The 26,476-nt window shown below is 37.0% G+C and overlaps 1 protein-coding gene and 1 pseudogene across 1 annotated transcript in view; one reads left to right on the plus strand and one right to left on the minus strand.

Moving 5' to 3' along the window:
* PPM1E (protein phosphatase, Mg2+/Mn2+ dependent 1E) overlaps window positions 1-26,476 on the minus strand; it is a 227,094-nt gene that overhangs the window by 128,061 nt on the left and 72,557 nt on the right. The window lies entirely within an intron of this gene.
* On the plus strand, window positions 25,495-26,241 carry LOC108396828 (interferon-inducible double-stranded RNA-dependent protein kinase activator A pseudogene; annotated as a pseudogene).

Below are 26,476 nucleotides of genomic sequence, written 5' to 3' on the forward strand. Positions count from 1 at the left end.
CTTCTCAGATCACAAAGGTATAAAACTAGAAATAAATTGTACAAAGAAAACAAAAAGGCTCACAAACACATGGAGGCTTAACAACATGCTCCTAAACAATCAATGGATCAATGACCAAATTAAAACAGAGAATATATGGAGACAAATGAAAACAACAGAACAACACCCCAACTTCTTTGGGATGTAGCAAAGGCAGTTTTCTGGGAGGAAAGTATATGGCAATCCAGGCCTATGAAAGAGGGAAGAACAATTCGAAATGAATAATCTAAAGTCACAATTATTGAAACTGGATAAAGAAGAACTAATGAGGCCTAAAGTCAGCAGAAGGAGGGACATAATAAAGATCAGAGAAGAAATAAATAAAATTGAGAAGAATAAAACAATAGAAGGAATCAATGAAACCATGAGCTGGTTCTTTGAGAAAATAAACAAAATAGATAAACCCCTGGACAGACTTATTAATAGAAAAAGAGAATATACACACATAAACAGAATCAGAAATGAGAAAGGAAAAATCACTACGGACACCACAGAAATACAAAGAATTATTAGAGAATACTATGAAAATCCATATGCTAACAAGCTGAAAAACCTAGAAGAAATGGACAGCTTCCTAGAAAAATACAACCTTCCAAGACTGACCAAGGAAGAAACAGAAAATCTAAATGGACCAATTATCAGCAATGAAATTAAAGCGGTAATCAGAAAACTACACATGAACAAAATCCCTGGACCAGGTAAATTCACCACTGAATTTTATCAGACATTTCAGGATGACATAATACCCATTCTCCTTGAAGTTTTCCAAAAAATGGAAGAGGAGGGAATACTCCCAAACTTATCCTATGAAGGCCAAATCACTCTAATACCAAAACCAGGCAAACACACCACAAAAAAAAAGAAAACTACAGGCCAATATCCCTGATGAATGTAGATGCAAAAATACTCGACAAAATATTAGCAGACCAAATTCAAAAATATATCAAGAGGATCATACACCATGATTAAGAGGGATTCATCTCACAGATGCAAGGGTGGTACAACATTCGAAAATCCATCAACATCATCCACCACATCAACAAAAAGAAGGAGCAAAACCACATGATCATCTCCAGAGATGCTGAAAAAGCATTCAACAAAATTCAACATCCATTCATTATAAAAACTCTCAATAAAATGGGTATAGAGGGCAAGTACCTCAACATAATAACAGCCATATATGACAAATAGACAGTCAACATCACACTTAACAGAGAGAAGCAGAAAGCTTTTCCTCAAAGATCGGGAACAAGACAAGGATGCCCACTCTCCACGCTTTATATAACATAGTACTGGAGGTCCTAGCCACGGCAATCAGACAACACAAAGAAATAAAAGACATTGAGATTGGTAAGGAAGAAGTCAAACTACCCCTGTTTGCAGATGACATGATATTGTACATAAAAAACCCTAACAAAGGCTCCAAAACTACTCAAAGTAATAATCTGAATTCAGCAAAGTTTCAGGATACAAAATTAATACAAAGAAATCTGTTGCTCTCCTATACACTAATGAAGAACTAGCAGAAAGGGAAATCAGGAAAAAAATTCCATTTAAAATTGCATCAAACAGAATAAAATACCTAGGAATAAACCTAACCAAGGAAGTGAAAGACCTATCCCCTGAAAACTACAAGACACTCTTAAGAGAAATTAAAGAGGACACTAATAAATGGAAACTCATCCCATGCTCTTGGGTTGAAGAATCAATATTGTCAAAATGGGCAGACTACCTAAAGCAATATAGATTCAATGCAATCCCTATCAAAATACCAACAGCATTCTTCAATGAACTGGAACAAATAGTTTTAAAATTCATATGGAACCACAAAAGACCCTGAATAGCCAAAGCAATCCTTGAGAAGGAAGAATAAAGCAGGGGCGGGGGTCTTGCTTCCCAACTTCAAGCTCTACTACAAAGCCACAGTAATCAAGACAATTTGGTACTGGCACAAGAACAGAACCATAGACCAGTGGAACAGAACAGAGAGTCCAGAGATTAACCCAAGCATATATGGTCAATTAACATATGATAAAGGAGCTATGGATATACAATGGGGAAATGACAGCCTCTTCAACAATTGGTGTTGTCAAAACTGGAGAGCTCCACGTAAGAGAATGAAACTGGATCATTGTCTAACCCCATACACAAAAGGAAACTCAAAATGCATCAAAGACCTGAATGTAAGTCATGAAACCATAAAACTCTTAGAAAAAAACATAGGCAAAAATCTCTTAGACATAAACATGAGCAACTTCTTCATGAACATATCTCCCTGGGCAAGGGAAACAAAAGCAAAAATGAACAAGTGGGACTATATCAAACTAAAAAGCTTCTGTACAGCAAAGGACACCATCAGTAGAACAAAAAGGCATCCTACAGTATGGGAGAACATATTTGTAAATGACATATCTGATAAGGGGTTGACATCCAAATTATATCAAGAGCTTACACACCTCAACAAACAAAAAGCAAATAAGCCAATTTAAAAATGGGCAGAGAAGCTGAACAGACACTTCTCCAGAGAAGAAATTCAGATGGCCAATGGGCACATGAAAAGATGCTCCACATCCCTAATCAAATTAAAACCACGATGAGCTATCACCTCACACCAGTTAGGATGGCCAACATCCAAAAGACAAACAACAACAAATGTTGGAGAGGATGTGAGAAAGGGGAACCCTCCTACACTGCTGGTGGGAATGTAAATTAGTTCAACCATTGTGGAAAGCAATATGGAGGTTCCTCAAAAAACTCAAAATAGAAATACCATTTGACCCAGGAATTCTACTCCTAGGAATTTACCCTAAGAATGCAGGAGCACAGTGTGAAAAAGACATATGCACCCCTATGTTTATCGCAGCACTATTTACAATAGTCAAGAAATGGAAGCAACCTAAGTGTCCATCAGTAGATGAATGGATAAAGAAGATGTGGTAAATATACACAATGGAATATTATTCAGCCATAAGAAGAAAACAAATCCTACCATTTGCAACAACATGGATGGAGCTAGACGGTATTGTGCTCAGTTAAATAAGCCAGGCAGAGAAAGACAAGTACCAAATGATTCCACTCATCTGTGGAGTATAAGAACAAAGAAAAAACTGAAGGAACAAAACAGCAACAGATTCACAGAACCCAAGAATGGACTAACAGTTACCAAAGGGAAAGGAACTGGGGAGGATGGCTTGGAAGGGAGGGATAAGTTGAAAAAGGGTCATTACGATTAGCATGTATAACATGGGGGGGAGACACAGGGAAGGCAGTGTGACACAGAGAAGACAAGTAGTGATTCTATAGCATCTTACTATGCTGATGGACAGTGACTGTAATGGGGTGTGTGGTAGGACTTTATAATAGGGGGAGTCTAGTAACTGTAATGTTCATGTAATTGTACACTGATAGCAAAATAATATATATATATATATATATATATATATATATATATATATATATATATATATATATATATATATATATATATATATATATATATAAATTGCCCATAATACTGTACTGGCTTTAAAATTGTTGCCTGAAAATTCATGTCTATCTGGAGCCTTACAGTGTAATCTTATGGAGAAAGAGGTCTTTGCAGATGTAATTAACTAAGATGAGATTATACTGGTAAGGGTGGACCCTAAATCCAATGAATGGTGCTCTTACAAGAAGACCGTGTGAATGCACAGAAACACAGAGCAGATACACACACAGAGGAAGACAGCCATATGAAGACAGAAGCAGAGAATGGAGTTATGCTGCCACAACACAAGGAAAAGCATGGATTACCAGCAAAAACCAAAAGCTATGATAGACACATGGGATAGTTTCTTCCTCAGAGCATGCCCCAGCCACACTTTGATGTCTGACTTCTTGTCTACATAACTGTAGGAGAACAAATTACCACTCATTGTATAGTAATTTGTTACTGTAGCCCTAAGAAATGAATACAAATATCAAGTGATTAGTAAAGACATAGAGCAACAAAATCTCTCATACATTGTTTATGGCAATGTAAAATGGTACTATCAATCTGAAAAACTGTTTGGCAGTTTCTCATAAAGTTAAATACTACACAACTCAGCAATCACACTCCTGGGTATTTACCTTAGAGAATTAAGAACTTACGTTCACATAGAAATCTTTACATGAATGTTCATAGTAGCTTATTTTTAACAGTCAAAAGCTGGAAACAACCCAAATAACCTTCAGTGGATGAATGGATAAATAAACAAACTGTGGGGAATACTATTCAGCAATAAAAAGGAATGAACTCTTTGTACACAAAACACTACAGATGGACCTCAAGGACATTGTGCTAAGTGAGAGAAAAAAACAATCTCAAAGATCACATATTGGATGATTCCATGTATATAACATTCTGAAAATGATGAAATTATAGTGATAAAGAACAGATCAGTGGTTGCTGGGAGTTAGGGTTGGGATGTGCCCTTAAAGGGATAGTATGTGTGAGTTTCTTTGGGGGTTCTGTATCTCAATTTTGGTGATGGAATAAATGTAAAATTTAGAGAAATCCAAATAAGGTCTGTAGTTTAACAAATAGTATTGTATGAATTCCAGTTTCTGGTTTTAATAATTATACTATGGCTATGTAGTTTATTCAGCCTACAGTTCTTTCATTTGGTATTTTAACAAAATGTATACCCACAGATACAGAAAGTAATACAATTGCATTCATTTATACTCCTATATGAATTTGGCTTTGGATTTTTTAGTCCTGTCATTTGCATTTATATGTTGGTAGAAATGTATGCTTCAGAGGCTCAGCCAAGAAAACAGACTTGCCTTGTCTTTCTTCCACACTTTTACTGAAAACATTCAATCTGTGTATTAAGGATATAGAGACAGTTGTCATTGGAGAACCTGAATGAAGAGTACATGTGAACTCTTTGTACTATTTTAGCAACTTCCACAAGAGTCTACAATTATTTCAAACATAAAGCTTAAAAAATTATTTTTACTTTATTATGCAAAGTAAATTTAACTCTCAATCTAAAACCCAAAGTTGTGGTGTGATTATACTGGGAGTGGTGGGGTGGAAATGGGGAGGAGAGTAAGTGGAAGCAGGAGTTTTATAATATTATGAAAGCTTTACCTTCTAAAATATGAAATAAAGAGTCAATGTCTATAGACAAAAAGAATAACATCCTAGGAATAAATCTAACCAAAAAGGTGAAAGTCCTGTACTCAGAAAACTGTAAGACACTGATGGGGAAACAAGATGATGGAGTAGGAAGAAGGCAAGGCAGATACCTACGTCCATATACCCACCAGGGAAGCAACTACAACAAATACAGCTAACCCTGAAAATGACCTGAAGACTGCAGAACAGACTACCCAGTAGAAAGAGATGACCACATAGAGAAGGGTAAGTGGCAGAGCCATGATCAGTCAGGACCCCAGCCCTTCCCTTATCCCAGCCCAAGGCAGGAGGAAGAGGAACAGAGAGGGAAGTAGACAGGCACTCAGGAACTCTGTACACCTGGCCCTGGAGTTTTGCACTGGATACATGAGTCCACATTGCACTGGGTTCTGGTGATTAGCAGGGCTGGACACCAGGGAGTGTTGGAGCACTCTCGGAAGCTGAGACTCCAGCCGTTTATGGAATACAGGCCCACTCCATTGAATCCACTGAGATGCAAAACAGAGACGGTAGTTTAAAAGATTTTCCAGCAGCGTGACAGGTGCCAGAGGGATAAGGGGTTGGACAGAGCTCTCTCTGCAGAAGAAAAGGGAGGTGGATGACAGTTCCACAGGTCTCCCTTGGTCCCATAGGTCAGGCCTCAGCTCCATGCCCTTCACTAGCAGTTCAGCTTGAGGCACTTCCTTGGGCACCTCAGGCATCCAGCCCACACAGCCCAGCCTAGTCTCAGACATTGCTGCCTGGCAGTAAGAGGGTGGCTTCCCCAACTGTCTCAACTCTGTCTCAGTCCAATTAGAGACATGCCTGCAGAGCTGGCTCCAAGCACTCCTTCCTCCTTGAGAGCAGCCCAGCCCCAAGCCTGTGCCCTGCCAACATGACTAAACCTGCACCTGCCCAGAGGCATTAACACAGAAACCCCACCATTGTTGCAGGACAGGCAGAAAGTGGCCCTACCCACAACAATTCCAGCAGAAGCCCCTGACTGATCACAAAGGGCTGGCTTAGGAAATCTGTCCACAATGCACTGATATAAACCACGGCTGGCAGCCAGACAGAAAAGCAGCCCTGCCCACTGCCCACCAACAGCAACTAGCCCCATCACAAAGGAGAACCAGGCACAGGAGAGTAAAGACTCTTGAGCTTCTTCATGAACTCATTACTCTGTACACCAGGAAGCACAGAAGATCTAATACAAAGGAAGAAACACAGAAACCCAACAAAATGAAGAGGCAGAAGAGGAATATGTTTCAAATGAAAGAATAGGATTAAGACACAGAAAAGCTGTTGAATGAAATGGAGATCACCAATCTTCATGATAAAGATTTCAAAATAAGTCATAAATATGCACACCGGTCTGCATAAAGGTACTGACAATCTCAGGGAGGATTTCAACAAAGAGTAGAGCTGAAAAAGAGCCACTCAGAGCTAAGGAATACATAACTGAAATGAAAAATATAAAGGAGGGAATGAATAACAGATTGCTGCAATTAGAGGAGACAATCAATGAGATAGAAATTAGAGAACAGGAAAACAACAAAGCTGAGGAACAGACAGAAAAAAGAATCTGTAGGAATGAAAAAATGCTAAGAGAGCTGTGTGACAACTTGTAACTCTAGGGAGACAAAATTTCAGGGCAAAATACCTCTAAAACCGAAATCAGTCAAAGGGAGAAATAAAGTTTAAAACCTGTTTACTGCTTACAAACTACAGTCTGGGGCCGTATCTTTCCTGCTCAGGCAGAAGCAAGTAAGACCTCTCCCTAACCTCTCAGGTTCAGATAAGCCCTTGGTTGCCTTGGTTACCCATTGATATGGAGATGAACTCACTCCAGTCCTGAGGATCCAGTCCTGAGGAATGCCTGTTGATATGCAGATGCACTAAAGCCAGGAAATATTAGAATTTTACCCACACATCTCCAAACAAAACAATATTCACATAATAGGGGTACCAGAAGTAGAAGATAGAGACAAAGGGGTAGAAAGACTCTTTGAGGAAATAATTGCTGACAACCTGGGGAAGGAAATACACACACAGGTCATGGAAGTGCTGAGGACCCCTAAGAAAAGGGACCCCAAGTATATAATAAGTAAAATGACAAAGCTTAAGGATAAAGAAGCTAGAAAGAGGAAAAAGATTACTTATAAGGGAAACCTCATCAGACTATTAGCAGATTTTCAGCAGAAACTTTACAGGCCAGAAGAGAGTGGCATGAAATATTTAATGTATTGAAACAGAAGGACCTTCAACCAAGAATCTTCTACGCAGCAAGATAATCATTCCAATTTGAAGGAGAGATTCAATATTTCCCAGATAAACAAAAGCTGAAGGAATTTATAAGCACTAAACAGGCATTACAGGATATGTTAAAGGGACTTTTGTAGATAGAAATGTTCTTAAGCCTAAACAGTTTTCCCCATTGAAAATAAACCCACAGTAAAGGCAGTAAACCAATTACTTACTAAGCAAACACAAAGTTTAAAAAATAGTAAAATCAACTACACACTAAATCAGTCAAGACATACACAAAATAATGCATATTATGACATCTAATACATAAAGTGTGGAGGAGGAAATAGAATAAAAAAGAAGTACTTTTAGACTGTGTTAGAAACAGAGCAACAATCAACTTTATATAGACTGTTACATTGCTAGGAAGCTATCCCTGAATCTTTGAACCTTATGGTAACCAGAAACCTGAAGCCTGTAATAGATACACAAAAAATTAAAAAAGAAAAATCCAATCACAATACTGAAAAAAAAAATCAAGTAACAGGAGTATAAGAGAGAAAGACAGGATCAGAGAGGAACCACAAAAACAACCAGAAAACAATTAATAAAATTGCAATTAGTGCATACCTATCAATAATTACCTTAAATTATTGAATAATTGCCTTAAATTATTGAATGCATCAATCAATAGACATAGGGTGGCAGAATGGATAAACAAGATCCATCTATAGGCTTCCTACAAGAGACTCATTTCAGACCTAAAGAAATACATAGACTGAAAGTGAAGGGACAGAAAAAGGGATTTCATACAAATAATAGGGAGAAAAAAGCAGGAGTAGCAGTACTTATATCAGACAAAATAGATTTCAAAACAAATAAAAGTAACAAGAGACAAGGAAATTACATAATAATAAAAGGGATCAGTCCAACAAGAGGATATAACCATTACAAATATCTATGCACCCAACATAAAAGCACCTAAATATGTAAAACAAATACTAACAGAACTAAAGGAATAGATTGCAACTCAATCATATCAGGGGACTTGTTTTAAAACACCGCTTACATCAATGGACCAAACAACCAGACAGAAAATAAATAATGAAACAGAGGCACTGAACAGCACATTAGATCAGATGGACTTAACAGATACCAATAGAACATTCCACCCAAAAGCAGCAGGTTATACATTTTTCTTAAGTGTACATGGAATGTTTTCCAGGATAGATCACATATTAGGATATGAAAAAAGCCTCAGTAAATTTAAAAAGATTGAAATTGCATCAAACAAATTCTCAGGTCACAATGGTATGAAACTAGAAATAAATTACAAAAAGAAAACAAAAAGTCCCACAAACACATGGAGACTAAACAGCATGCTTCTGAATAATTAATGGATCAATGAACCAATCAAAGAGGAATTCTAACAGTCTGTGAAGCCAAATGAAAACAAAACTACAACAGTTTAAAATATGTGAGATACTGCAAAAGTGGTTTTAAGAGAAGTACATAGCAATACAGGCCTATCTCAAGAAATAAGAACAATTCTAAAAAAAACAGCTTAAGAAACTAGAAAAAAAGGACAAATGAAACTGAAAGTTAGTAGAAGAAGGGACATAATAAAGATCAGAGAGTAAATAAGTAAAATAGAGAGGAATAAAACAATACAAAAATCAATGAAACCAGGAGCTGGTTCTTTGAGAAAATAAACAAAGATAAACCCCCAGCCAGACTTATCAAAAGAGAGGACACAAATAAGCAAAATCAGAAGCAAAAAAGGATAATCACAACAAACCACAGAAATATGAAGAATTACTACAGAATTTTATGAAAAATTATATGCCAATGAATTGGACAACCTAGAAAAAATGGACAAATTCCCAGAAAAGTACAACCTTCCAAGACTGATCCAGAAAAAAACAGAAAATCCAAACAGACCAGTTACCAGAAATGAAATTGAACTGGTAATCAAAAAACTCCCAACAAACAAAAGTTCAGGACCAGATCACTTCTACCAAACATTTAAAGAAGAGCTAATACCCATCCTTCCTAAAGTATTCCAAAAGACAGAAGAGGAGGGAATACTTCCAAACTCATTCTATGAGACCAGCCTGACTCTAATACCAAAAGGAGGCAAAGACACTACAAAAAAGAAAATTTTAGACCAACATCCCTGATGAACATAGATGCAAAAACCCTCAACAAAATATTAGCAAACCAAATTGATGCACATGGTGTGTATGGGGTTACGGAGAAGACAGTATAGCTCAGAGAAGGCAAATAGGGACTACGTGGCATCTTACCACACTGATAGACAGTGACTGCAATGGGGTATGGGGGGGCATTTGTTAATAAGGGTGAATGTAATAACCACATTGTTTTTCTTGTGAAACCTTCATAAGAGTGTATATCAATGATACCTTAATAAAAAAATATTAGCAAACCAAATTCAAAAATACATCAAAAAGATCATGACCACATGTGGGATTTATTCCAGGTATGCAAGGATAGTACACTATTCATAAATCAATCAGTAAGTCATACACTGCACTAACAAAAAGAAGGATAAAAACCACATGATCATCTCAATAGATGTTAAAAATCATTTGACAAAATTCAACATCCAATCGTGATAAAAACTCTCAAGAAAATGGGCATAGAAAGCACGTACCTCAACATAATAAAGGCCCTATACAACAAACCCGCAGCTGACATCATACTCAATGGCAAAAAGCTGAAAGCTTTTCCTCTAAAATCAGGAACAAGACAAACATGCCCAGTCTCACCACTTTAATTCAACCTAGTACTGGAGGTCCTAGCCATGAGAGTCAGACAAGACAAAGAAATAAAAGGCATCCAAATTGGTATGGAAGAAGTGAAACCGTCACTATTTGCAGATGACATGATGTTATACACAGAAAACCCTAAAAACTCCACCAAAAAACTATTTGAAGTAGTAATTGAATTCAGCAAAGTTGCAGAATACAGAATCAATACACAGAAATCTGTTGCATTCCTATATACTAACAATAAACTAGCAGAAAGAGAAATCAGGAAAACAATTTCATTTACAATTGCATCAAAAAGAATAAAATATCTAGGAATAAACCTAACCAACATGATGAAAAAGACCCGTACTCTGAAAACCATGAGACACTGATGAAGAAATGCAAGAAGGTACCAATAAATGGAAATCTATCCCATACTCACAGATAGGAAGAATTAATATTGTCAAAATGGTCATCCTGCGAAAGCAATTTACAGAGTCAGTGCAATCCCTATCAAAATAACAATGGCATTTTCCAATGAACTTCAACAAAGAGCAAATTATCCTAAAATTCATATGGAATGACAAGAGACTCTGAATAGTCAAAGCAATCTAAGAAAGAAGAACAAAGTTGGGGTATTATGCTCCCTGACATCAAGCTATACTACAAAGCTACAGTAATCAAAACCGTATTGGCCTGGCACAAGAACAAACCCACTGATCAATGGAACAGAATAGAGAGCCCAGATATAAACCCATGCATATATGATCAATTAATGTATGATAAAGGAGCCATGAATATGCAATGCGGACAAGACAGCTTCTGGAGAGCTACATGCAAGAGAATGAAGCTGGGTTACTGTCTCACTCCATACACAAAAGTAAATTCGAAATGGATCAAAGATCTGAATATAAGACAAAAAAACATTGGCAAAAATCTCCTGAATATAAGCATGGACAAATTTTTTCTGGACACATCTCCCTAGGAAAGGGAAACAAAATAAAAAATGGACAAGTGGGACTACATCAAATTAAAAAGCTTCTATACAGCAAAGGATACCATCCACAGAACCAAACACAGTCTTCAATATGGGAGAATATACTCATAAATGATTTATCTGATAAGGGGTTAACATCCAAACATACATAGAACCCATGTGCCTCAACACCAAACAAAAAAAAAAACACAAATAACCTGATTAAAAAATGGGTGGAGGCCCTGAACAGAAATTTTTCCAAAGAAGAAATATAGATGGCCAACAGGCAAATGAAAAGATGCTCCACATCACTAATCACCAGGGAAATGCAAATCAAAACCACAATGAATCACCTCACACCAGTCAGAATGGCCACCATCCAAAAGGCAAGAAATAAGTGTTGGCAAGGATATGAACAGGGAACCCTCCTACACTTTTGGTGGGAGATGTAGATTGTTGCAGTCACTGTGGAAAGCAGTATGGATGTTCCTCAAAAAAACAAAAGATAGAAATACCAATTGACCCAGGAATTCCACTCCTAGGAATTTACCCAAAGAAAACAAAATCCCTGATTCAAAAAGACATATGCACCCCTATGTTGATCACTGCATTATTTGCAATGGCCAGGATATGGAAGCAACATTAAGTGTCCATCAATAGCTGAATGGATAGAGTAGAAGTGGCACATATACACAACAGAATATTATTCAGCCATAAAAAGAAAAGAAATCCTGCCATTTGCAATAACATGGATGGATCTCGAGGGTATTATGCTCAGTGAAACCAACCAGGCAGAGAAAGACAAATACATATGCTTTCACTTATTTGTGGTATCTAAAACAGAAGGAAAAAAATAGCAGTGGACTCACAGACAGTGCGAAGGGACTAGTAGCTACCTAGGAGGAGGGTTTGGAGTGGGTCGGGGAGCGACAGTGGAGAGGATAAAGGGGCACAATAATTTGCTATCAATATAAGTTGGTCACAGGGACAGTAGTATAGCATGGAGAATATAGTCATTTATTCTGTAACATCTTTCTATGTTGACAGATAGTACTGGTAACTGGTAAGCCACTGTGGTGTACACTTGAAACTAATATAAGATTCTTTATCAACTATACTTCAATAAAAAAATAAGCTGCTAATCAACTGATACATACTGCAAAATAAACTTTTTTTAAAAAAATGTATACTCAAAAATTCTCAGATCACTCAAGATTGACATTTATCATCTAACTATTTTTAGTCATTTTAATAGAACCCATACAATCATTTTGAAGAGAAAAGATTCAGTTGTAAATATTTTTCTTAATGAATTTGGGTTGCATTAGTTACTGAAAAATTTTGTTTTAGGTAAAGACCAGTGTTTACTTCTTTGTGTACTGTCTTACATTTTTTAACTATGGATAGAAGATATTCATTTGAAATATCTAAACCTATTATCAATTCAAAAAATTTTGATAGCTTAGAAAACTTTGTTATCATTGATAGCATCTTCAGTAAACAACACAATGAAAATGCAGTAATTTTCTATTTTATGACTTTCATAGTTTATAGTACACTTCTATATTTAAAATGCAGAATGTTTTAATGGCCCCTGGCATTTTCTTAACTTTATTCAGAGCAAATGAAAACTACTTTAGTGTTCTTATAAAAGAAATTTAACTGGACAGATCCAGCTGATGCATTTATAAATAGCTAGAGATGTCTGCAGCAATAAACGGTTTACTCAAGTTGTTATGGCAACTAAATTTCAGCAAAACCTCAAAGATAAGTTATATTGAACAATTACATTAAAGGTATATTTAATCCAATAGTATGAATTATTGGTTATTCTCTATCATTTTACATTGCAAGAGAGAAATTAGTTTCAACTTGTCAGTGTAACTTAGGATCCTTAAGGTACAAAAAATTCTATTACTTACTGTCTATAAGGTATTTACATACATACTTCTAAGGAGGTTTTTTTGTAATGGTGGTAGACTGTATTGACCCATGTAAAGTCTCTCTTGATAATCTTTATAATGACTTGAATGTTTATTCAAATCTCGTTCAGATTAAGGGTGCATTTTTGAATCCATAGAATAATGCAAAGCTTACATGGGGCTTTAAATCTATGATCTTACACTAGTATTTATCCTACTGAACTAACCAGTTAAAATATTTGAAGGCCATTCAAATTAGTAGTTCCATTTAGAGAATGTTACATAGTAAGCCTGGGAGTAGAACACTGCATCTGAAGATTTTGAAAATTTTTATTTGTATTCACTATAATACATGTGCAATTTCTTAGTGTAAAGTGACACAGTATACTATAAAGCTTATAGTAAAAAAGAGCCATCTTTTACTCTATTCTCTACACTCAAACCATTCTCAGAGGCATTTGTTTTTAATTCCTTCCTTCCGGGGTTTACCTCTGTATCTCTAAAGAATGTTTCTATTGTTGTTTCTTGCTTTTTCAATTTTGGACATTAACTCTTTTTTTATTGAAGTACAGTTAATATATAATAATATATTGGTTTCAGGTGTACAACACAGTGATCCACATTTATACACATTACTAAATTTAACCATAAGTGTAGTTATCATCTGTCAACTAAGATACTAAAATATTACTGCTTATGTTCCTATATTGTAGTTTCATACTGTGACTAATTAATTTTGTAACTGAAAGTTTGTACCTCTTTATCCCCTTCACCTATTTTTGCCCAGCTCCCCACCTGCTTTTCCTACAGCAACCACCAGTCTGTTCTCTATGTTTATGAGTCTATTTCAGTTTTATTTGGTTGTTTGCTTTTTAGAGTCCACATGTAAGTGAAATCATATGGTATTTGTCTTTCTCTGGTTTATTTCACTTAGCATAATACCCTCAGGTTCATTCATATTGTCACAAATGGCAAGATTTCATTCTTCCTTATGGCTGAGGAATATTGCACTGTATACATGTATACAGTGGATAGGTCTTCTCTATCCATTTATCTATTGATGGACACTTAGGCTGCTTCCATATCTTTACTATTGTAAATAACTATCTGATAAACATAGGAGTGCATATATCTTTTCAAACTAGTGATTTTGTTTCCTTTGCAAATTCCCAGATTGAAATCACTGGATAATTTGGTATTTCTACTTTAAATTTTCTGAGACACCTCTACACTGCTTTCCATAATGGCTGTATTGACTTACATTCCCACAAGCAGTGCACAAAGGTTCCCTTTTCCCTACATCCTCACCAACACATGTTACGTGTTGTTATTTTGGTAATAACAGTTGTAACAGGTATGATATCTCATTGCAGTTTTGACTTGCATTTCTCTGATGATTAGTGATGTTGAGCACACTTTAATGTACTGTTGGCTATATGTATATCTTGTTTGGAAAAATTTCTATTCAGATCCTCTGCCTATTTTTAATTAGATTATTTGGGGTTTCTAATGTTGTGTCAGTTTATATTCTCTATATACTACTATAAGGATATTAGCTCCTTATTAGGCACATCATTTGCAAATTTACTCTCCCATTTAGTAGGCTGCTTATTCATATTGTTGATGGTTTCCTTTGCTGTGTGAAAGCATTTTAGTTTGTTGTAGTCTTGCTTGTTTATTTTGCTTTTGTTTCCCTTGCCTGGGGAGATATATGCAGAAAAAAGTCACTAATGCCAATGTTTCAAGAGTTTACTGCCTGTGTTTTATTCGACGAGTTTTATACTTTCAGATCTTATACTCAGCTCTTTAATCCATTTCAAGTTTATTATTAAGTACCATGTAAGACAGTGATCCAGTTCATTCATTTGTATGTAGCTGTCCAGTTTTCCCAAAACCATTTATTGAAGGTACTGTCTTTTCCCCATTGATATTCTCACCTCCTTTGCCATGTATTAATTGACCATTTAAGTGTGGGTTTATTTCTGGGCTCTCTGAAGTATCTGTTCTTGTGCCAACACCATACTGTTTTGATTACTATAGCTTAGTAATAGTTTGAAATCAAGGAGCTTGATACCTCCAGTTTTGTTCTTCTTACTGAAGATAAACATAGGGGTGTACATATCTCTTTGAGACAGAGATTTTGTTTTCTTCAGGCAAATTTATAAAAGTAGAATTAATGGGTCATATGGCATTTCTTTCTTTTTTTTAAATATATATAAAGTATCATTGACATACAATCTTCTGTTGGTTTCAAGTCTACAACACAATGGTTCAAGTTACCCATATCATTAAATCCTCACCTCCACTAATGCGATTATTACTAACATAGTAAGATGTGCAGAATCATTGACTATATTCTCCATGCTGTACTACTGTCCTCATGACCAACTTATACTGATTGTGAATTATTGTGCCCCTTTATCGTCTCCACTGTGGGAAGAAGTTTCCACCCTGCCTTCCTACTCAGCAATGTTTTTCACTGGAAATCACCTTAGCAGCTTCTTAGATGGGATCTGTGCCCATGCTACAGTCTCAAAAAGTGTTGGCTCAACAGATCACTCATATTAAGACTCTTTAGGATAACCTACAGTTTTTATCCACAGGAAATACAAGTTTTAAATTATATATAAGTAATTTATCAACCAAAAGTTATGACATACATTTACTACCCTGCATTGAGATTCCTATGTGCTCATACACTTTCAAACCCTTCCCCAACTATAACTTATGTGTTTTAAAAGCATATATAATACAGGCATATCTCAGAGATAGTGTAGGTTTCCTTCCATAAGACTGCAATAAGGGGAGTCAAATTAATTTTTTGGTTTCCCAGCACATATACATGTAATGTTTACGCTACACTGTAGTCTAAGTGTGTAACAGCAATATGTCTAAGAAAAACAATGTACATTTCAATTTAAAAATATTTTATTGCTAAAAAATGTTAACCATCATCTGAACTTTCAGCAAGTCATAATCATGCAGATAACAGATCACCATAAAAAATACAATGAAAAAGTTTGAAATATTGTGAGAATTATCAAAATGTGACACAGAGACATGAAGTGAGCAAATGCTGATGGAAAAATGATGCCAATAGACTTCTTGACGCAGGGTTGCCACAAACCTTCAATTTGTAAAACACATACAATAACTGTAAAGCACAATTAAGTGAACTCAGTAAGATGAGTCATGCCTATATCTTGCACATCAGTATATTTGGGGATAGTCTATAAATTTGTGTGAAAAATAATTTTCACAGCTTGTCTACATTTAATCTAGTCTATGCTTAATTTTATACTAATTATTTTTAAATAAATAATGTACAAAAGCCAATTTCCTAGGGGAAAAAATCTAAGAACCAAACAACAGGCAATCCAAATAGCAGAAGCAATGTTATTTCTAATTTTAAATAAATACAGATGCACAAGAACCATTCTCCTATATTAATTGCTGTTGTATTTTGATTTAAAAAAATATTCAATTGTTAAATCACATCTTTTCCCTTTCACCTAAATCTTTCAGAGAACAGCATAATCAAAATCTTAAGAGGCCATTTCTGTGCCTGGAATTTCAAGTCTGCCTGCCTTTCATGTAAGTACCCACATGATTATTTTTCCCATTACTTTTATAGTTCCTTTCCTGCCCATTTTATTCTTAGAACAATTCATCAGAAGTGCTTACATGACAGGAATATGCCCATTTAAACTTTTATTCAATAGATATAATTGGGTGACATAAATGAGGATTTTAGTTTTATACTTTGCCTTTACAATTTAAAAAGTACTCACATATACTATATTACCTGATGCACAAATAATGTTTTGACACAGGCAAGAGAGATATCTCATTTTGATAATCAGAAAAAATTAGTCTAGAAGGGTTTGCCTTAAGTCAAACAAGAAGAGTAAGAATAATCAAAAGTCAGTTCTTTTGATATACCTTTTACACAACACTGCTGCCTCACTACTTTATAAATGACAAGGAGGAGAGAGTGGGGCAACTGACTTTGGCAGCCTGCAGTTGTTACAGACCCTGAACAATAGAATCAATTATAATCTATGTTCTTCAACAGCAAGTCCTAACAGTACAGGCAGACCTGTATGATAACAGGCTTAAATTTATGACTGTTACCAATTCCCTTCAGAAAAAAAAAAATCACATTTTATTCCAGGAAAGAGCACCTATTAGATCCAAATTTTCTCATTTTCTATTCATGGCCAATCAGTGTTTAAAATATGAATTATCTTATTCCAAGAGCAATTTTACAAATGTCTATGGGCTACACCTTTAGGAATGTGAACACACTCTATTTTTAGGAAACAATCCTACTATAAGGCCAGAACACAGGGGAAACAGAAATTGGCTCCAACTCTGACATTCTTCTTAGCAGCTAACAATACAACAAATACCTATAAGATGTTCTAACCATAATTAACAGGTCAACCCATAAGAAAATTAGAAGCAGGCTCATAATCTATATTCTCTCTTACTTTGGAGAGACAGAGATTTGGGACTCCCTTTCCAAGAAAAATCAGATTTAGCAACTATACATCTAAGTAACAACCCACACTGCTGCTCATGTTTTATAATGCCTGCTCCTATTCACATACTTGTCTTTTATTCAGTGCCATGTTTCACTGCCTCCTTCCTTTGATCTATTTTCCACTCTCTTTGCTCTTGTTACTTGCCATACTCCATTACAGTATTTTTCATTACATCTATTTTTCGATAATCTCATATTTATCTGGGCTGTTTTTGTCTTCTGTCTGCTAGATTCCTTCCTGATGCTGCCACCTCAATTCTCACTTAAAGCCTTGCCTTCATCAACAACTTATGCTTTAAAATATATTAAAATTATCTCTTACTTTTCCCTTGATCTCCTTTCAAAATGTCATTACCATGATGTATTTCAGTTATTAGAAAAGCTAGTTGATTCAAAGCAAAACTGAAGGATCACAACAGCAGCAGACTCACATATTCTAAGAAGGGATTAGCAGTTACCAAAGGGAAGGGGTAGGGGAAGGTGGGAGAAGAGGATTAACGGACACTATGATTGGCACACATGGTGTGGGTGGAGGGGATCACAGGGAAGGCAGTATAGCAAAGAGAAGACAAGAGTGACTCTATAGCATCTAACTACGCTGATGGACAGTGACTGTAATAGGATGGGAGGGGTACTCGATAATATGGGTGAATGTAGTAATCACAATGTTTTTCATGTAAAACTGTCGTAAGAGTGTATATCAATGATACTTAAATAAAACAAAAAGCTAGTTGATTAAACTTGTTCATACTAAAAGTTGCATAACTCTTGAATAATTGGTGTCATTTGAGACTGAATGGGAGAGAAATTTGTATTTTCACACAATTCAGCCTACTCTCGTTGCTGCCTCTAGCAAAGAACATTGAAGTTAGTAATTACAGGAAAAACCTTTTACCAATCCCATCAACTTTCAAAACAAGTTCACTTCATTATTGAAGAGGATAGACTTCAGTTATTTTATTTCTCTCTCTTCAATGAAGGGAGTCCATTTCTATTACACTGGAAAAGCACCCACCCTACACTAAGCTAAGTTAAATCAAACACCTGAAGATGTGTGATTATTTTGGTCCCTGAGTAGCACCCATTCGAAAAGGACTTAAATGTAGGAATCAGAGATAGACAAATACATATGATTTCACTTTTCTGTGGAATCTGAAAAACAAACAAAGCAGAAATAGACTCTAGATTCTGAAAACTGATGGCTCCAGTTATAAAATAAATAAGACACAGGAATGTAATGAACAGCATCTGGAATATAGTCAAAGATATTGTAACAACCTAATAAGATGACAGATGGCAACCAAACTTATGTTTGTGACCATTTCATAATGTATATAAATATTGAATGTTGTACACTTGAAACAATATTGTATGTCAGTTATTCTTCAATTTAAAAAAACTTATAAAATGGAACAGCTTCTTTTCCTCATGAATTCCCTTCCTCCCTCTGAACCATACCAGGTGACTATAAAACTAGGCAGTTAAACTGGTTTTGGCTAAAGGTACCTAATATTAATTATATATAACATAATCATCAGTCCTTACAATTAGACTTAAGTACATCATTAAATGTTTCACGTTATGTTTTATTTTCTCATAACACAGAATTTGTATCTATTCAGTCTTCATGGTTTGTTGTTCATACAACACAGAAATCTGTTTATCTAAAATTAGTAGGGCTATTACTACTACTTAATAATGACTAACTCCCACAAGTAATTTCTTTTATCTGTGATATACTTTATATGTATTTCTTTTTAAATAATTGTTTGTATACATAAACTATGACTTAGTACATAGAATAATTCTGTTGAGCTTCTAGCACAATTTGGACACTGTAATACAATAATAGTCATTGATGGTAATTCAAAAATGGATTACAGACTTCAATGTAATACCTGAAACCATAAAACTCCTAAAAGAAAATATAGGGGAAAAGCTGTTTGATATTGGTCTTGGCAATGAGTTTTTTGGACTTGCCACCAGACCCACAGGCAACAAAAACAAAAATAAATAGTTAATAAACTAAAAAGTTTCTGTCCATTAAAGGAAACCATGAACAAATTGAAAAGACAACCTATGGAATGGGAGAAAACATTAGAAGTCAGATATCTGATAAAAGGTTAATATCCAAAATATGTAAGAAATTCATATGACTCAATAGCAAAAATACCCAACTGATTACAAATAGACAAAAGACCTGAATAGACATTTTCCAAAGAAAATGGCCAACTGGTACATGAAAAGATGCTCAACATCACTAATTATCAGGGAAATAAAAATTAAGACTGCAATGAGATGGTCTTAATTTGTATTAAGACTTCATACCTATTAGAATGGCAATTATCAAAAAGTCAAAAGAGAGTGTTGGTGAGGATGTAAAGAAAAGGGAGCCTTTGTGTACTGTTGGTGGGAATGTAAATTGTACAGCCATTATGAAAACAGTACAGAAGTTCCTCAAAAAATTAAAAATGGGGTCCAAACTGAATCAAAATTAAAACTTTAATCTGCAAAATACCTTGTTAAAAGGACAGAAAGGCAATCTATAGTCTGGAAGAAAATATTTGCAAACCACATAGAGTTAATGTGTGATTTGGAGAGAACTGCACTCTATTACAAAGGTTCAGTTACTTTCATTTTTACCTATTACCTCCAGAGGTATTTATTCAAATATTATATGAAACTATACTTTTTACTTAAAAATATGAAAAAATAATAGAGGCCCACGATGGTGGCTAAAGCAGACCCTGAACTCACCTCCACCCATGGACACACCAAATCTACAGCCACATATGGAATAATTCCTTCTGAAAAATAATTGAAAACTAGCCAAACTACTACTCCACAACAAAGCATAAAAGGACCACATCCAGAAGGTAGGAGAGGCAGATATGTGGTCTCACCAAAAACCTACCCCCGGGGTACAGCAACCCACAATAGGGAGGGATCTCACAAGTCTGAAGCTTCTCCTACATCAGGCAGTCCAACCTTTGGGACCTACACTGGAGAGACAAACCCCCCAAATGACAGCCTTAGTAAAACTAAAGAGGTTTATGTCCAAAGACCCAAAGGGCTGTAGGGAACTGAGAGTCTCCTCTTAAAGGGCTTGCTTGGGGTCTGGCTTGCCCAAAAACCCAGCAAAAAAGCTGCAGTTTGAAAAGTGCCTAGAGTATATGTGAAGAAGATTCATTTCTTAAAGTATCTGCTGGAGGGACAGGGGACAATTGGGACACTCTCTAGAGACAGAGGTGCTGGCAGACTCCATTTGTGAACCCTCCCTCTTCCCTACTGGTGCAGGTGGGTGCAAAGTACACAGCACCTTCCTGCTGCCTTCCTAAGGCAGGCAGGGTGAGCAGCCATGGCACTATTCCACTACCTTACTGAAGCCATTGAGGGCAGGCAGTTCAGCACTTCCCTGCTTCCTGGTTGGGGCCATCAAACACAAGTCATCGTGGCCTTCTTCCACTCCCTGGTTGAAGGAGGCAGACACACACGGACAAGGTACTCTCCCATGCATTGTTCAAGCCAGCCAGTGCCTGCAGTTAAGGTATTTTCCTGCTACCTTACTGAAGCCAGTGAGTAAGCCCCACACCTGCTCTCCAGCTGCCTCACGAAAGCTAGAAGGGGTATGAAATCCACAAAAGAGTCACCCCTTAATTGCCAGGCTCTGGAAGCTAAGGGGGCTTGTGTTCATGGGCTCCATGGGACTGTAACAATTGGAAAGAAAAGTTCTTGGCATTCTACCATCCTCAGTGCACTGCACAGACACTAGATTGAAACATACCCTCAGTGAAAAAGGCCTGTTTACTTGTTCTGGAGTTTCAGCCTCAGGGACAGGCTAGAGGCTCTGAGGGGATGTAAGTGGAAGACACCATCCTACTGTACTCTCTTGGCTTCATTACAGCTTAATGGTATCTCCCAGGAAGCAGCTTATACACTCACCTGGTGCCCAAATTTTTCCAAATGTTACTTAAGAGACAAATCTGATTTGGAGACCAGCAGTATTTACAGTGTAGTCCCACAGGACAGTATATATCTGCATTATTTAAAACTTGCTTCCAGGACAATAAAATAAATATGGTGGTGTGGGAAGTGAAACAGAGGCCTCCTCCCAAAACCACATATAATACAAAAATATAATTAATACAACTAACCCTGAAAGAGCAACAGGAAAGAAGGCTGCGCCAGACTGCATACACCTGGAGAAAAGAACAGACCTCACAAAACAGGGTAACGTACCAAAGCCATGGTCCGGCGGGACCCAAGCCCTTCCCCAACCCAGCTCACTGAAGGGAAGAAAAGAAATGGAGCAGGGAGGGAGTGGAGGCCTGAGACTGACTGCTCAACACCTAGCCCTGGAGATTGCTCTGGGAGCATGAACCTACATTGCATGGTGCTCCAGTGATTAGTGGGGTTGAAAAGCTAAGACAAGAGGAACACCTGGACAGACTGAGCTTTCAGCCACTTGTGGAAAACAGGAATCCATATCCAGCTGCTCTGGGACAAAAGAAAGGCAGGCCATCTGAGAGACTTCCTAACAGCAAGAGGTGTGCTAAAGGGGCAAGGATTGCACAGAGCTTATGCTCAAAAGAAAGAACAAGTAGACAAAATTTTCTGGGCTCACTCTGCCCAGCAGGTTGGGAATTTTCAGGAGCTTCGTGTGCTCGATCCCACTGGCTGGCTACGCAGCTCCAAGGCCCCCCCACTGTGATATGCAGGACACCCCTGGCTCCTGGCTAGTCCTCACCTGGCTTGCAAACAGGGAGCCCCTGCCCTGGCATCAGACCAGTCAGAGGGAAGCCTGGCCTATGGCAGCTACAAACACAAAGCATAGAGACATACACCTGTGTGTTCTGCCCACTGGTTCTGGCACTGGAGACAGTCATAGCAGCCAGGAAGCAAGAAACAGCTCTTTCCTCCCCACAGGCACCAGCACTGCTCCCCTGCAAAGCCTGACATTGATCCAAGGGCTGAGCAGCTCAAGAGAGTACAGTTTCTGGGTACTAGAGGGTACCACATACAAATATGAAATGTCAAAGGAACCAGGTTCAACCCAAAATCCAACAAAACCTAGAAAAAGGGTCAAGAGAAATTGAACTCATCAATCTTCCTGAAAGAGATTTCAAAATAAAAGTCATAAACATGCTCACAAAGGTAAAAAAAAATATTCTAGAACACAGGAACAAATTCAGGATAGCGATCCAATAATTTCAGAATACAATGGAGGGATTTAAAAGAATATTAGATAGAGTGTAGGAGATGACAAATGAAACAGAAATTAGAGAAGAGGAATACAAAGAAGCTGAGGCATCGAGAGAAAAAAGGACCTCTAAAAATGAAAAAATATTAAGAGAACTGTGTGACCAAACCAAATGCAACAATATTTGCATTACAGGGGTGCCAGAAGAAGAAGAGAGAGAAAAGGGGATAGAAACTATCTTTGAGGAGGTAATTGCTGAAAACTTCCCCAATCTGGGGAAGGAAATAGTCTCTCAGACCATGGAACTCCACAGATCTCCCAACACAGGGGAAGCAACGAAGACAACACCAAGACATATACTAATTAAAATGGCAAAGATAAAGGATAAGGACAGATTATTAAAAGCAGCCAGAGAGAGAAAAAGATCACATACAAAGAAAAACCCCATTAGGCTATCATCAGACTTCTCAGCAGAAACTTTACAGGCCAGAAGAGAGTGGCATGATATATTTAATGCAATGAAGCAGAAGGGCCTCAAATCAAGAATACTCTATGTGGAAAGACTATCATTTAAATTTGAAGGAGAGATTAAACAATTTCCAGATAAGCAAAAGCAGAGAGAATTTTCCACCCACAAACCATCTCTCCACTGTATTTTGGAGGCACTGCTATAGATGGAAGTGCTCCTAAGTCTAAATAGCTGTCACCACAAGTAATAAAGCCACTGTAAAGAAAGTAGAACAATTAATTACTAAGCAAATGCAAAATTAAATCAACTACCCCAAACTCAGTCAAATGATAGACAAAGAGTACAGAATATAATACCTAATATATAAAAAATGGAGGAGGAAGAAAAAGGAGGAGAAAAAATACAGAACCTTTAGATTGTATTTGCAATAGCATACTAAGTGAGTCAAGTTGACTCTTAGATAATAAGGAAGTTACCCTTGAACCTTTGGTAACCACGAATCTAAAGCCTGCAATGGCAATAAGTACATACCTATTGATAATCATCCTAAATGTAAATGGTCTGAATGCACCAATCAAAAGACACAGAGTCACTGATGGATAAAAAAAACAAGACCCATCTATATGCTGCCTACAAGAGACTCACTTCAAACCTGAAGACATACACAGACTAAAAGTGAAGGGATGGAAAAAAATATTTCATGCAACTAATAGGGAGAAAAAAGCAGGAGTTGCAGTACTTGTATCAGACAAAATAGACTTCAAAACAAAGAAAGTCACAAAAGACAAAGAAGGACATTACATAATGATAAAGGAGTCAATCCAACAAGAGGATATAATCATAATAAATATCTATGCTCCCAACACAGGAGCACCTACATATGTGAAACAAACACTAATAGAATTAAAAGGAGAAATAGAATGCACATTCATTCTAAGAGACTTCAACACTCCACTCACTCCAAAGGACAGATCAACCAGGCAGAAAATAAGTAAGGAGACAGAGGCACTGAACAACACATTACAACAGACGGACCTAACAGACATCTACAGAACTCTCGACCCAAAAGCAGCAGGCTACACATTCTTCTCAAGTGCACATGGAACATTTTCAAGAATAGATCGTATACTAGGCCACAAAAAGAGCCTCAGTAAATTAAAAAAGATTGAAATTGTACCAACCAGTTTCTCAGATCACAAAGGTATAAAACTAGAGATAAATTATGCAAAGAAAATGAAAAATCCCACAAACACATGGAGGCTTCACAACAGACTCCTAAATAACCAATGGATCAATGAACAAGTTGAAACAGAGATAAAGCAATATATGGAGACAAATGACAACAATAACTCAACACCACAAATCTGTAGATGCAGCAAAGGCTGTGCTAAGAGGGAGGTATATTGCAATACAGGCCTAACTCAGGAAAGAAGAACAATCCCATATGGATGGGCTAAACTCACAAATAACAGAACAAGAAAAAAGAAGAACAAATGACACCTGAAGTCAGTAGAAGGAGGGACATAATAAAGATTAGAGCAGAAATAAAATCCAGAAGAATAGAACAATAGAAAAAAATCAATGAAAGCAGAAGCTGGTTCTTACAGAAAATTAATAAAATAGATAAACCCCTAGACAGACTTATCAAGAAAAAAAGAGAGTCTACACACATAGAGCCAGAAATGAGAAAGGGAAAATCACTATGGACACCACAGAAATACAAAGAATTATTAGAGAATGCTATGAGAAATAATATGCTAACAAACTGGATAACCTAGAAGAAATGGACAACTTTCTAGAAAAATACAACCTTCCAAGGCTGATCAAGGAAAAAACAGAAAATCTGAACAGACCAATTACCAGCAATGAAATTGAACTGGAATCAAAAAACTACCTAAGAACAAAACCCCTGGACCAGATGGCTTCACCGCTGAATTTTATCATACATTTAGGGAAGACCTAATACCCATCCTCCTTAAACTTTTCCAAGAAGTAGAAGAGGAGGGAATACTTCCAAATTCATTCTATGAGGCCAGTATCACTCTAATACCAAAACCAGGCAAAGGCACCACAAAAAAAGAAAATTAAAGACCAAAATCCAATGAACATAGATGCAAAAATAATCAACAAAATATTAGCAAACCAAATACAAAAATACATAAAAAAAGATCACCCATCACAGGGAGAAGAGGGGAGTGGGAGGGGAGGAAGGGGAGGAGGCGGCAGTGGCGGCGCTGGAGCTGGAGCACTCCTCTTGGGCACCAGCCATACCAGGGAGCAAAAACATCACTCTGTACCGCTCTTCCTCCTGCCACTGTGCTGTCCTTTCTGACCATGTCCCAGAGCAGGCATCGTGCCGTGGCCCCACCACTTGAGCACAAGGACAGCAGGACCTTCAGTTTGGGGAAGATGATTACAGCTAAACCAGGGAAAACACCAATTCAGGTATTACACGAACACACCGTGAAGACCAAGAATGTCCCGGTCTGTGAATGTGAAAGATCTGATGTGCAAGTACACATACCCACCTTCACCTTCCAAGTAACTGTTGGTGACATAACCTGGACAGACTTTTTTTTAACCTTACTTCAGGTGAAAGGTACAAGTAAGAAACTGGCAAAACATAGAGCAGCAGAGGCTGCCATAAACATTTTGAAAGCCAATGCAAGTATTTGCTTTGCAGTTCCTGACCCCTCAATGCCTAACCCTTCCAAGCAACCAAAGAACCAGCTTAATCCTATTGGTTCATTACAGGAATTGGCTACTCATCATGGCTGGAAACTTCCTGAATATACCCTTTCCCAGGAGGGAGGGCCTACTCATAAGAGAGAATATACCACAATTTGCAGGCTAGAATCTTTTATGGAAACTGGAAAGGGAGCATCAAAAAAAAATGCTGCTGAGAAATAAATTTCTTGCAAAAATTCAGTAATATTTCCCAGAGAACCACATTTCTTTAAGAAATGTAGTGGGACTTTCCTTAGGATGTACTTGGCATTCCGTGAGGAGTTCTCCTGGTGAAAAGATCAACTTACTGAAAAGAAGCCTCCTCAGCATTCCAAATACAGATTATATCCAGCTGCTTAGTGAAATCGTCAAGGAACATGGTTTTAACATAACATTATTTGGATATAGGTATGATTTTTTCCAATAAAACCTC

Source organism: Manis javanica, chromosome 4, assembly GCF_040802235.1.
Source record: "Manis javanica isolate MJ-LG chromosome 4, MJ_LKY, whole genome shotgun sequence".
NCBI classification, from domain to species: domain Eukaryota; kingdom Metazoa; phylum Chordata; class Mammalia; order Pholidota; family Manidae; genus Manis; species Manis javanica.